Raw genomic sequence first — 14990 nt, 5'->3', positions numbered from 1 at the left:
CAGACTAGAATCATAATGATAACTTAAAAAATACCCATGAAATCATAATACACCAAATATTCTTTTAATTAGAAACACGGGAAGGTTTTTATCAAGCAGGAAGAATGACAAATATAAATGTCTCCATTTTATTTATCACAAGTGGAAATAATTAGATTAAAATATGTGTTCCTAATGGAGTTTCTGGGTACAACTCAATGAAGGAGTCAGGAGAAGAATTCAAACCCTGAATTGCTAAGGTAATTTGTTAACGATCTACTTTCTGTTTGTCTTAGAACATGAGTGAAAACAATGAAAATTAAAAAATATAATATGCTTAATTATGACTTCTGGCCTTCACATACCTCTTAACTTATCAATATCAGTATAACATATGTTCCCCATAAAATGCCTTCTGTGTAAGGGCTAAGGACTCCATAGCTACATAGAAAGGCTTTTTCAGTCTGGCATTCACTTACCAGCTTCAAAGGAGAACAGTTTCCAAGTCATAATACAGGAAGATAAAATCACGGACATGTAGATAAGTGCCCAATTTGAGCCTCAAACGCAATAATTAGTGCTCCTCACATTCAGTAATGAGTGGTTGAAAAGACACTACCAGAAGTATTTTTAGTGACTTTCTACACCTTGACTTTCAGTGTGGTCTTTTCACCATCCATCCCTGGGCTAGGGATCCTCCCATTAACTGCTGATGGTTCTCTCCCAGACTGATACAGTCAGGGATGTTCATCCCAGCCAATTATGCCCAGTTAACATCCATTCCTCTTGGTCCATGCCCCCAAAATATCCCACTCTCATTTCTCATCTCCTTAGGTGTCTATCCCACATATAAATTGGTCAATATATTCTATAGCGTTAAAATTATAAATTTTAATTCCCAGCAGCTTCCTTCCTTACTTCCTTATTTTTTCTTTTCTTTTTTTATCTTGTTTCTATTCCAGAAAACATTCTTACCCTTTTTGGTATCAAATGCACACTTCCTGATAGGGATAGAGGTTCCCATGGATACAGATTTCTGTATAGAGATAGAATGAATGGAATGAAGGAATGAGATCTGAGATTTTCCTGATGATATTTACCATTCTCCAGTGAATTCTTTGCAGCATTGCTCTCCTGTTTCAGTATCATTGTAAGTAATTCTCTAGGTCAGCAAAATACGCACCAGAATACCAAGTTGAATGAAATCTGTACTTTGTTTTGTCAGCCTGTCTTTTGTCAAGACAGCCTGCCTATTGCATATTCGCCATTTTTTTGTTGGGATAGTCAGAAATATTTCCCTTTGACTTGATCAGAAAGTTTAGGGTCATCTAATTAAAAGGTTGTGAGTGCATATTATTTCAAAAATCCTTTTAAGTACACTGGGAAAATTTCTGCAACCTGAGAAATCTATATTTATATTTCATTTTCATTTAAATATCACATATCAGGAAAGAACACTTACAGAAAAAAAACGCTGTAGCATTTTTGTCATAATTCTCTTTCCATATTGTTATGATATCTTTAATATCAGTATTTTGCATGTTACTATAACAAAAGCCAGGCTTAATGGAAGAAACATCTACATATAAAGTTTTAATTTTGATGTCTTGGGTCTATTAGGAAAGAAAATATAGATGTTACTAAAACTGAAGATGTCTTAATCAAAGCTATAACACTATCCTAAATATCTACAAGAGAGAAAAGAAGACATTTAAAATTTTATATACACTTGTTGCCATTTTTAGCCAATTCACAGGAACAAAACAATTTTCTATTAGAACAAAAGAAACAGTAGTTTACAACAGTCATCATTTTACATGTGAACTTTTCCCCCTACCAGGATAGATAGGATCTATTCCTGAACACTTCAAAAGAAGATAATTAATACTATTTGAGAGAACCATTTCCAAATGGAACCCAACCTTGCCAGAATCCTGTTTATGGGCAATAGATAGTTTGTAGGGCTGACCTTTATGTAGATCCTAGGACAAGATATTTCATGGCTGCAGGCTGGCTTATGGCATCCAAAAGTCCCCATTGGCTTTATGGGAACAAATCACAAAGACTACCTTTCAACATGAGTTTGACAAGAAAAAGCAATATATACAGAGCAGTTCTAAAGGGATGTGGGTAAGAAAGTGACAGAGATGGCAGAGGAGGAATAAGAAAAGTAGTTGCAGAAGCAGATAACTTATAGCCAAACAGAGGAAGAGGTTTTGGTTCTACACAGATTGGGGAGCTTCCTCTTGAGGAATATTTTAAAGATAGAATAAGTGTACTTATCTTTGGTGGTTTGGGTGAAGTCATGTTGGAGGAAGGAGGATGAGCTATATAAATTTTGAGGATGATTTGATGATATTGTTTGTAAGATGAGAAATGGAAATTCTAGCTGCTGATGGGTGAAATTCTTCCCAATATCAGAGCTCATCAAGATAATCACACGTTAATGTATTTAACAAATATTTGTTGAGTAACAATGATCTCTCCCAGGCACTTCTCCAGGTTCTTAGAATACATGAGGTAAAAAAAAAAAAAAAAAAAAAAAAAAACACAAACAGTGGTCTTTACCCCATGTGGCCACTTAGTGCTAAATGCTATTACCTTATTTAACTCTCTCAATAGTCCTGTGGGATAAACATTGTTAGCTCCGTTCCATAGATGAGGAAACTGAAGCTTAAGTAGGCTCAAAATCTAGCTCAAAAATTCATCGACTTTACAGTTTTGTTTGTTGCACTCTAGAGGCTGAACTTTAGCCATTATACCATCCAGACTTCCTGAAAAAAGAAATGAGATTTGCTCAGTTTAAAATGAAATACATATTTCGAATGCTGGCTCCTTCCTATGTAACAGCAAAAAGATAGAAACTTAAAAAAATGATTAGCAATCCATAACTAGACCATTTAAAACTGATAAAAGAAGTAATTAGGTGCATATTCTCACCTCTAATAATCTCAATTAGAATATCAGATATATAAGTAATGGATATTTCATCTATATATCTGGAACAGGATGAAAATTCTTGACAAATTACTTTTACTATTATAGAGGAGACATCTTCAGTGGAAATGCCTGTTCCAACCCATCTTCAGCATGGGTTGTTGCTGAAAACATTTGTTGGCACCACATCTTTCCTATTTCATTGCTAATGTGTGTCTGTGTGTTTAAAGTTATGGATCCCAAGGTACTGTTGGCCAAGGATTATTGGAATAAGATATAGTTTCTTTGTATTCCCAAGAGACCCAAACTAGAGCAAATGTATGTTTCCTTCTTTATGGAGGTCACAAATGTATGGGGTATATGCCTGTCTTCAGGTGTGTATAGTCCTTCAACTCTACATCATCCTTCTTCCTATAGCTAACTAAAGGCTTGAGTCCTCTTTTTGCTCATGTTGCTGGATAGTCATCCCTATCACAGGCCTGGGGGAATTTAATGATTTTCTGATCTTTCTTAAAATGGATTCACAGATATTTCCTCAGACTGAGAATGTGTTTACTTGGGGTCTTCACTTTTGGGTACCTGGCAGTCATGATGATTTCTGTCCCCAATGTAGGAAAACGAAGCTCTTGAGAAGGAATTTCTCTTTGAAAAAAGCTCAGATTTCTAACAATCCTCTCCATAAATCTCTTCAAAAAGAGATTTAATTTTTTTTTTTTTGTAAAAGCTATTAGCATTAGTCCTTGCGTTTTCCTTTCAAATGAGATATCATCTACTTCTAAAGTTTTCTTTCCTTTGCATTTTCAAGACGAATGCTTATTTTTAATTCTGTTTATTTGAACTTGGAGGTATGCAGCCCCCTTTGATAATTAAATCACGTATTACACAATCCCAAGCCAACTGCTGTCAGTCACATCATTTTGCCATCTTTGTGAATTAGGTTCAGATAAACTCTGGTATTCACCAAGAGTCTTAGACAGGTTTTCTTGGCCTAGACTTCTAACATCAAATTTAGACTGGAATGTTTATTAATAAAGCAAAGGGGCAAGTCGGAGATGGTGCATGCTCTCAGTTAAACAGGACTTCCCTTCTTCCTGACACTTTAAACATAAAATTGATTTCAAAAACACTATAGAGATAGTGTTCCATTTTTGCCAAAACTCACGCCATTATGGCTCTGTGTTTTTCTGTGTTGGTATACAATGTGTCCATGTGGATGTAAATATGAGAATTTTAGCAACTTTCTTGCAGGGTTAAGCTGTCCTTCTTACTAGTTTTGAAATTTTTCTTTGTGTGGTACAATCCTTCCAAAGAAAAGGTCATTGGACCTAAGTGATAGCAGTCCCTGAAAACAGAGGTAGGCATATGTTATTCCCCATTTAGTACCTAATAGTTGGGACTTAAAGTCTTAATTTTTTCTTGGGTAAGTTGGTGATTAAATATGAACTAAAACTTCATGAAAGAATTCCATTTTGATTATGTTTTAGTTCTATCGTGACTTGGCAAAAGAAAAAAAAAAAAGAATCTGTTACTTTACCTTATGTACTTTTACAAGCAACAACTTTAACAGTTTAAACTTAGTGACATTTCTGAAGGTGATATGTGCGGTATAATTCAGGATGAAGGGCAGATTTAGACAAAGATAGCCTGAAGTGAAATAAAAGTAAGCAAAAATAATAGTCATGTTTATTGCAGCAGTATCTTGAGAGCTTATGTTTAGTGGCATTTGAGCTATTTCAAACCACCTTGCTTGTACAGCTTACCCTGCTGTTCAGAAGGCAGAGTGAGGTCAAGTGAACCACTCGCTATAATAATGGCCGATTCAAGGCAGTTTTATGGTTTGGATATAGACAAACTTTGGCAAAAGCACTTGTGGCTCTTTCAGACCCATATTTATCCTAAAAGTCAATTTTACCAATCACTAAAAATGAATTATTTATCCAAGGATAGAAAAAGCTCTTCAATCGTCTCATGACATTGACATAGAATCCCAAATACTCCATGTTTGAGATTCTGCATGCCTTTTGTGCTTAATTGAACCAATGAAAATTTTCTTTCATTTTGTCCTCCAAGAGTGAATTATTTCACAAGTGTAACCTGGGTTTGTTTTGAAGTTATGTAGTATTATTTGAAACAATGTTTTAATTTCAACTGATATCACTCTGTAGTTTATTCATAACTTGCTCAACTGATAATTAAACTATGTTAAAGCAACGAAAATTTGTTATGCATTTGGCATTCATCTTTGGTGGTATGTAGTTTAGATGGGGCAAAAAAAATGAATAAATAAGAGGTTAATATCTAACCATGTGCTTCTAGGTATGACCTTCATTCCTACTTGCCTTCAGTTACACATGTTACAGTTCAGGGAGAGTACCTTTGCAAACTACTGCATATACAAAAGTAACATGCATCCTATCTGGTAGCATTAAGTTCTTGGTTTAAGTGGGCATTTTTTGCTCAATGTGGAAATTTGCCTTTTAACCCTAATAGGTTTATGTAGTTGAAGAATTGTTCTGTAGATTAGAATTTTATGAAAATGACCAATAATTTTTTTGAGAATGTGTGAACACACACTCATGGTCGGCATAGACCACCATTGGCTCCACCAATGTTTCTGTATCTGAATATTGGTGGGTTCTGTACATCCATTCTTTTGGCTTCCTCATCTCCACACTGGTAATAATCCACTTTCAGTGCGAATCCTTATAGGGATAGTCTTTGATACTTTTCCAGGACTTACACATTGCTTTGTCTGTTCTGGGACATCATTTCCTTCCTTCATGGCCCTACTGCTTCAGAATGCTTATTGCTAAGCCTCAGTCTGTTTTTATACTTTCTCAAAATGCAGTCTCCAAGTCTTTATCACTTAGTTTCCCTCATTCAGTTGTGCCAGACGCTGGCCTCCTCTTTGTTAATGAAAATGCCAGTATGAGGTTGCCTTTCTGGGTCAGTCCCTCCTGGGCCCCAGGAGCCCATATTTGCTCTGACAGCAGCATTCTCTCCACCTTGATTTGTTTGTCATGCTCACTGTGGGGGTGGAAGTGGAACTAAAAGCACTCTTGGCAAGAAGAGTCTGTACCTGCCTGGAGGCTGAGCTGATGTCCTGACATTTCCTGGGCAACACCATTAAACATTTCATCCAGGAGCAGTAACTCAGAGATTTAACTTCCAGTCATCGCACAACTAATATCCTGTGGCTTGTGAGGGAAAAGCTACTGTTGTCCTTCATTGTCAAGGAACTCTGACTTCCTCTCCTGTCTGAATCCCTTTTGGAGCGGGCGGGGCGGGGGTGGGGCGGGTGGGAGTGGAGGAGTGATTCCTCTGAGAAAGGAGTTCTCATGGAGGCAACAGGAGTACCAAACCCGAGGGAGATGGCAAGGGGAGGGTCTGGGTAGAGTGGATCACTCTTGGATTTATATCAGATTGCCCTTTGTCCCTGCAGATTCCAACGGAGCCTGGAGATCTGTATCTGCTACTCTGAGCTCCACAGAGAGGTGAATGAAACCCCTTTCCTCTGGCCATCTTTCTTGCCTGCTCATTATTCCTTCTAGTTTTTGTTGGGGACAGATATTAGGTGTGCAGGTAAATTCTTCTGGTCACCCTTTATAACAGCAAAAAAGACAAATCCCAACGGACAAAAGTGGGTTGTCTTCCTGAATACAGACCTAAAAATCTCACTTGGTGATGTGCCCTCTGTAGGCATTGATTCAGAGCAGGCATGAGCAAAGAACCAACAAAGGGTTGTTGTTTCTGTTTCTTCGGCTTCAGAGGAAACCTGTGTGATAGTGCTGGGGATCCACAGCTGGGTTCTGGGATGTCTCCATCTGTCCATCAAATACTCATAGCATCCCCTATCCACTGAGCTAATCCATTATGTCCCCCCTAACTCTGAGGTTTATTGCTCTGGCCCTAATGCTGTACCAGAGAAATGTTTGAGTTCCTTAGGTCTATTATTCTGTAAAATCTTCGGAGCAATGAACATACCATGTTTACTTTTGTATCTCCAACCCTAGCACAGTGATTGACATGGGAATAGCCCAACTGATATTTTTAGAAGGAATGAGAAAATTCGTCAGAGTTTATTTCAAATGAATAAATGCAGAAATCCACTCATCCGTGATTCAGGTCCTCTCTGAACTATCTCATCTGAAATTCCGGGAGTTTAATTCTCAATATCTCCTCACAGAGACCGTAATGAGTGTCAGGGACAGGATTGTAAAACTCCCGATTCTCCTGGCCACTCTTCCAAAACCATCGCCCCTGCTTTAGATAAAGGAAAGACACTGATGAGATAAAGCCAGCGGATGCTTTTCACTTGTTTGTTTATTAAGCAGTCAAAAATATTTCTTGACGAACTGTCATATGCAAAGGTGTTATCGGTGATAGAAAAAAAACATGAATGTTTTAGAATCAAGATTTGGGGATCTTCAAGTTAATTAAAGTAAATAGCAGAGGAGGAAAGGAAATCAAATTGCAGCTCTTGACAATCCCACACAAGGTGCAATAAAGCACATAGGTTTCAGTGTTAGAGTAGGAGGGGGCTTTGTAGAGGTTCTAATAGAAGAGTAGGGTTTATCAGGTTGGAGAAAGACAATGTTCCAGGGAGACAGACATGAGCCAAGTCCCGAAGGTAGGAATGAGTATGCCACATGCAGGGTTCAACTGACTAAAACAAAGTGAACTAAATAGCTACCAGTAGGATGGAACTCAGACAGACAAGAGTGGGTTAGATGATAGAGGTTCTCATGTCAGGCAAAGGTGCTAAGGCTAAGTGATTAATTGAAATCAGTTGCAATAGTTCTGTGTATGCTAAAAACAAATGCCTGGGTGAAATTACAGGTTTAGGAATTTTGAAACTATTTTTGAAATAAACGATAAAGCAGCAAACACAAGGTATCGTATTAGGTTCCTCATAAAGGGGATACATTTGCATTCAGCTATTTAATATATGCATTTCTTTTAACAAAGTATAGTTTATTTTACTCCATAGGCAATTCCACATTTTCCTGTCAAATGGTGGTGGTCAAGTGGGTGGCACCATGTTTATCCCATGGCTTCACATGCCCTCTGAGATCTGGTGGGATGGCTGTATCTGATTTGAGGAATGTAGGAAGAGCCCCAATACGTGACTGTCACTGGGTGGCAAGATGACACCACGGTCAGGAGCATGGGTTCTGTCGTCACCCTGCCTGGTTTGCATCCTGGCTCTGTCACTTTTAGCACCTGTCTTGCTGACCAAGTTGCTTAACCTCTCATAATCTCATAATTCTCATTTGTAAAACAGAGATGACATTTCAGAGTTCAGTTAACAAACTAAGGATGTGTTTTGTACTTAGATTTAATGAAAATGAAATAAGATAGAACCGAGTTCGCCGGGTACAGTGGGACGGGAAGAGTGTCTTGAGCAGAGTTAATAGCCTGTGCAGGGCAACTGTGGGCCAGGGAACCCAGAACACCATACTCTGAAAGTAGGCTGGTGGAGAATATGACACTAGGCCTGGCAAGAGAGGAAGGCAGAGAAGTAGCCAGGTATCAGGTGGTCATGGTAGAGAAGACGATTCTAAGTACGATTCCTGCCCTCATAATTCCCCCAAAGGCAAGCAAGGCAAGGGGCAGTTCTTTGCCTCTGTCTCCTCAAGGCAGCTCAGCCACTGCTTGGAGTCCTTCCTCCACCCCAGGCCTCTCTGCCCTCGTGCCAGCCTGATATATTCTTCTCCTGAGAGGGAAACAAAGTCCTTAAGTTCCATATTTATGAATGAATAAAGTACATGGGCTTTCTGCTACTCATTTTGTGGAATGTGGCAGAAATATTTCAAACCAAGTGGGAGGCACAATTCTTACCTACAAGGTGTCTGTGTGAGATGGATGCTCACAGCCTCTGCTTTGGAGACTCCTTTCTCTGTTCAAGCCTCTGTCCTGTCTATACCAGCTCCTCTGCTGATTCCTGCACAAGGGCTGTCTATCTCTCACAGCTGGGCTAGGAACGTGATTTCCAGTTCCTTTGTGGAAAGAATGTACAAGGATTAATTTCAATTTTGCACACAAAATATTTAGCACAGTGCCTCATCCATAGTAACTGAGCATTGAAAAACAGCATGATTGTCAAATTTGTAATATATGTTATATTATATATGGAATGTGTGTGTACGTGTCTGTGTGTATCTGCCATACACCTACTTCATCCTCTTCAACTTTGCTAAGATCTCTTCTTGCTTGGGGTCTAGTTGTATGTCCCTCAGCCGGGCCCCCAGAGTTATTGTGATCAGTATCCTTTTGCATCTAATCAAGTACTGTGTAATCGAAACCCCTCTAAAATGGAATCCAAGTTGTGGCGATCTTTGATGAAAACCTGATGATCAAAGTGATTTTTGTTATCAGTGAATAGCTAATATCTCACTCCTCTGTTTCCTCCACTGCTAAACTGTCTTCTTTTCACATTCACTTGAAAGAGATGCAATAACAGGTAGCATCGTCATCGTCATCATCACCATTGTTGTCCCTACACCAAGCATTACCGAATAGTTCTTCCACACCAGGCATTGTGCTGCATGTTTTATTTTATTTTATTATTATTTTTTAAATTTTTTAATGTTTATTTATTTTTGAGAGAGAGAGATAGAGACAGAGACAGAGACAGAGTGTAAGACGGGGAGGGTCAGACAGAGAGGGAGACACAGAATCTGAAGCAGGCTCCAGGCTCCGAGCTGTCAGCACAGAGGCCGATGCAGAGCTTGAACTCACAAACTGTGAGATCATGACCTGAACTGAAGTCAGACGCCCCACCGACTGAGCCACCCAGGCACCCCAGTGCTGCATGTTTTATATACCTTATCTTATTCTTCACAAAAATGCCATAAAGCAACTCAGCCCACCAGATGGTAACAAAATTGAGGCTAAGAGAGATAACAAACTTATCCCATACGATTATGACTAGTAATAATAAGATTCATAGTAATAAGATTCCAGTGCATATATTTTAACTCTCTAGTGCTAAAATAAGTCTACATAAACTAGCACATAGATTTTTCCAAAGGATATGTCTCTTAAGAGCAAAAACTCTTTGTGAATCTCAACCGGCGTGTTGCGTATTAGATGACTGCAGGTGGCACTGACATTTTTGCATTATCCCATTTTCCAATGTTTATTGCTTATGTTGTCCACACTTGCTAGGATTGGTTGCAAAGTCCCAATTCCCCCACGACTTCAGAACACCTGTGGTAAAGGCAGGACATTTCAAGTGTTCACTGAATGTTAATCGAAATAAGTAAATGGATTAGATTAAGTTCCAGCTGCACTGATATAGCTGCAGGGTCTGTATATAAATGACACTTTTAAATAATTGGTGAGACTGAGAATGAAATAGCCAATTCTGGAGACATGTTTTTTTCTTCATTACATCAAGACGTAGGAGAAAACACAATTGATATATCATTTGATCTTTTAATATCAGAGCCCATAACTCTTCTCAGATGTGCTGATAGAAGTGCGGGAAACAGGAAAGCCATGGAAGCACCTCTATTTACTAGAACATGCTTAGGTTGTGAATTACAAGATTATAGCGAGAAAAGAATTCCGGTGGATCTTTCTAACCAGGAATCTGGTGACTGCTGAGATCTCAGTGAGGGCCATGTCCCCAGAGCACTCTGACTTCACATTTCATTTTCCCATTCCAAATCTTTGCTTTTCCAAGAAGAATGGGCCCATTATGGACTCAGTAGAAACACTGACTGTGAAGACCACACTAACCTCCCTTTAACCTTTTTAAATAGATGATAAAGTTTTATTCTGTTGAATGAAAATTGTAAGTAGTCGTATTCTTGGTCACAAATACCCAAGTGGTAGTCCTTCCTCACTAAATTCTTGAGAGAGTAATATGAGAGTACATGTGGCAGTGTTTGGGGAGCGGGAAAGTGTAGGCTTCCCTTATAATCAATCTGATGAGACAGTCTTGCAAGACTGTAGAAGAGAGAATCACAAACTAGACTTCCTTTTTCGCCACAGAACTCTGTTTTCAAATAATACCTTGTGCGGTCTCAATATGAATGATAGATGAAATGTAAAGCTGCTTGAGTCCAAGCCAGAAGCTCTTCACCTTGAGACTTCCACCCTCTCTGTGTTTTCACAGAGGCAAGAGGAGGCACAGAAGATCAGAAACCCCAGATGTAGGTCATGGTCTGCAACCTGGAAACTATCTGCCTTCATTTATATTTTACTTTGCCTGTGTTTTCAAACGATCTGAGTTGTAATGCCTTTAGGAAGGTCAAACAACCCTTTCTATTGTCTTGCAAGAGGATGATGCTAACATTTATCATTATATTTGAATCTGGGCCCTTTTGTAGACCTTTTGTGACTCCTCATGTTTTTTAACTGAAATTACCTTTAAAGTGCCTGCTTTCTATTTTTTTCCTTCTGGAAGGAATTCAGAGGAAAGAAGAAGGCGAGGCTGAATGAAATGCAGATTTACTTGGAAAGAAATGGTGATGAAGCAGAAGAAAGTCTGGGGAATACACCCAGAAGGACTTGCGCACTAAGACTGTTCAGGAAACAGTGTGTCTTCAACATCTTGCTTGAGAGAAAACCAGATACAGTCAAAGGAAACAACGTGATCCAGCCAGATTCCAGGAGGGTTCTATCCCTTATCAATAGCACAACTGACTTCTAATCTTTATGTTCTTATCATTTCTTTACCAATCCTTGTCTCCTGAGAGGCTCCGGACATTAAATGTTGGAACGACATGGAAATCTTTGCACTGACTTTCCTCACTGCTTTTAACCCGAGGCTTTGTGGAGAGTAGGTGGCTGGGTAGTGTTTCTTGAGTACTTGCCTTATGGTAGATGGCATAACAGAGTCTCTCCAGATTCTTTGATCTTCATACTAACATTGTTCACTCTGACTTACTGAGGTTCCTGGACTACACCTTGCTGAAGACCACAGATGCCAAGACAAGAATGTGGATTCTCTTCTCTCGACTCCGCAAGTCATGATTTCTTGCCGCTCAAGTGTGGGTATCTTCCTAGCTCCTAGCACACACTTGCCCAAACCTAATTTCAAGCCTTCCCTTGCCATCTGTCAATAACACTCATTTTTCCAATTTTTTTTTTTCATATCAGTAATTTATTTCTTTCTGCTTTTATGGGGATTTTCACTCTTTTTGGCTAATCAGCATCTACACCTCTTTCGGTATTGGGTTTCCGTGCTTTTGGGGTCTGATGGGACATGGGGGAGACTGTCTGACTCTAAAGAGAGAGATGCCATATACTCTCTTATCTAGATTCTCCTGAGGTTGGACACAGGCAGCACCTTTGGCTCCAGCACTCAGACACAAGTGTGCTGGTCTTTGTCTCAGAAGCAAAATGCAGCAACCCCCCAGGGCCTACGTGGCTGCTCTCTACTGGCGGTAGTAAAGGCACAATATTCCATATCACACCAGGTTTGAGACGAGGTTTGGGTCTTTTCTCCTCTCTCTAGCCAAACCTGGCTTTCTAGCCCTATCTAGTGACTTGAGCTGCCCAATATATATATATTTAAAGTTTATTTATTTATTTATTGAGAGTGGGGGTGTGCAGAGAGAGAGAGAGAGAGAGAGAGAGTACCAAGCAGGTGCCACACAGTCAGTGCAGAGCCCAACTCAGGTCTCAAACACATGAATCGTGAGATCGTGAGCTAAGTTAAAGTCAAGAGTCAGACACTTAACTGACTGAGCCCCCAGGAGCCCCTGCCCCAAATATTCACAATAAATTATTTTAGGCTTGAGTTACCCTGAATCAGCTTCTACTTCTTAAAACTTCAACTTGGGCAGATACATATTTTTATAGCTGTGGAAGTCACTCAGTGGTAGTTATCTCCCACAAAATTCCAAATATACATCACGTGTGTAGAAACACATACAGCACACAAACACAGAGCTTGCTGGAAGGCACCTGACTGCTTAAGGAGCACCTTAACTCCACTGCCCAGACCCACTTGACATTGGGTACATACATCATAGTGCTATTTTAAAATCATGTTAACCCATTACACAAAAGATTATTGTGGTTCTCTTTTCTTTCTATGTGAAACATACTGCTCAACTTTGAGTCTTTACCAGTCCCATTTCCTTCACTAACCAACCCAACCACCAAACGTTCATAACCTAGAGGTCACATGCCCTGAAACCCTCCTTACTCTTAGCCTGGGAAAGCCCATGCCTCCTTTTCCTCTGCTTTTGCCCATGACCTATTGATTCCCCTTAAAAATCCTAGCCAGCCTCACCTCCTTGAACACTCCCTCTCTGATTCACTTTTCCTAAGCCCCACCTTCTCTCTTATTTTATTTTAGTGCCCAAATGTACGGTGCTGTCTACATTAAAAATTCTAGCTTTGAAGAATATATATGATATTTATGAGATATCATACCTTATATATATGACATATAAAATATATATGATTCAAATACATATGAAACCATTAAAATTATTGTGTTTTTTTTCTGTGCAATATTATATATCCCTATCTTCTTGAACTTGAAAGTGGTCATTTGACTTACTTTGGTAATACAATGTGAGTTCTAGTAACGTGTGTCATCTTCAGGCAGAGATTTTAAGAACTAGCTTGTGTTACACCATGTTCCTTCTAATTCAAGCCCAGCCATGTTCGAGATAAAGCCTGTTCCGTCCCCATCAGCTTGGGTATTGAAGTGAAGACCATTTGTAGTACAGTCATAGTCTCTCTCTCTCCTCAGAATATATATTCTGAACAAGAAAAAGTCCTTTATTGTTGTCAGTCTCTGATATTCTAGTCTCGTTTATTACCTAGTTAGTCAAATAGATGCAAACGATGAACAGCAAAGTGCTTCACTCCTCGAGAAAGACAAATGTGTGGTCAATAAAAATGACTCATTGGGGCACCTGGGTGGCTCTGTCGGTTGAGCATTTGACTTCAGCTCAGGTCATGATCTCATGATTTGTGAGTTCAAGCCCTGCATCTGGCTCACTGTTGTCAGCTCAGAGCCTTCTCTGGATCCTTGGTCCTGTCTCTCTGCCACTCCCCAACTCAAGCTCTCTCATTCAAAAATGATTAAACATTTTGAAAAATGAGTTATTGATATGAAAATAAATGTTAAAATTGTGTGGGAAAAGGGAAAAAAGTCAAGTATGGAGAGGGAAGAAAAGCAGATTTTACAGAGAAATGATGAAAAGGGGAAAATATGCCTCTCAGAGAATATTCATTAGTTAATATGAGATCTCACTAGTTAATTAAATATAAGGGATGAAAACATCAATAGACTTTCACATTGTTTTAAAATGAAAAAGGATTTGTAAACAAATCTATTCATTTGAAAGGAACAGACAGTAGTTGTTTTCTTGATCACTGTTCACACAAGCTGGGTTCTCAAAATTTATTTAGAGATGAATTATTTCTCTGGCACAATCAGATTTTGCTTTGACAAGTATGAATTTTTTTAAGTTTGTTTATTTTGAGAAAGAGAAATGAGCATGAGCTTGGGAGAGAGGGAGAGAGAGAGAGAGAACATCCCAGCAGGCTCTTCACTGTCAGCCCAGAGCCTGATGTGGGACTCAAACTCATGAGATCACGACCTGAGCGGAAACCAAGAGTCAGAAGTTTAACTGACTGAGCCACTCAGGTGCCCCGACAAGTACAGATTCAAAAAAAAAAAGTTTCTGGGAAAGTTATTGTCACTTTATTATTATTTTTATTTTGGGGGAGGATGTTTATTTATTTATTTATTTATTTATTTATTTATTTTTGAGAGGGGGAACTATGAAACTGACAAGAAAAACAGGCATTCCTATAGCAATAAGGTAGACAGAGAGAAGAGGTGAATTTCTTAACTCTCAGATCCCTAGAGAATTATGTATCCACTTCTAACCCCTTCCTCTGAAAGCAGAAAGTAGAAAATGTATAAGTGGGGGAGGGTGAGAGTCCAGCATGAATTACAAATGAAGAAAAAATTAAAACAGAGTATCTTTTTCAGTTAAAGGATAAAGCCCTGTTAGCTGGCTACCCCCTTCAACAAAGTTTAAAGAGGAAAATAGTAGTCCAGACAGGAGAAAGCCATGAGAACTTTCAGTATC

At 39.0% G+C, this 14990-nt stretch overlaps 1 protein-coding gene across 4 annotated transcripts in view; it reads left to right on the top strand.

The window, feature by feature from the left end:
* The window catches only part of CTNNA3 (catenin alpha 3), a 1696848-nt gene extending 1685284 nt beyond the window's left edge, over positions 1-11564 (top strand). Inside the window, exons 13-15 of one of the 4 annotated variants that reach the window (XR_006194481.1) lie at positions 942-1129; positions 6359-6410; positions 11333-11564. The gene's annotated coding sequence lies outside the window, so the exon portion shown is untranslated. The remainder of the gene's footprint in view (positions 1-941; positions 1130-6358; positions 6411-11332) is intronic. The other 3 variants (XR_006194482.1, XR_006194483.1, XR_006194484.1) reach the window with 3 other exon arrangements.
* Positions 11565-14990: the final 3426 nt, after the last annotated feature.

Source organism: Panthera leo, chromosome D2 (assembly GCF_018350215.1).
Source record: "Panthera leo isolate Ple1 chromosome D2, P.leo_Ple1_pat1.1, whole genome shotgun sequence".
Classification (NCBI taxonomy): domain Eukaryota; kingdom Metazoa; phylum Chordata; class Mammalia; order Carnivora; family Felidae; genus Panthera; species Panthera leo.
The sequence above is the reverse complement of the archived record's forward strand: the minus strand, read 5'-3'. Positions and strand labels throughout refer to the sequence as shown.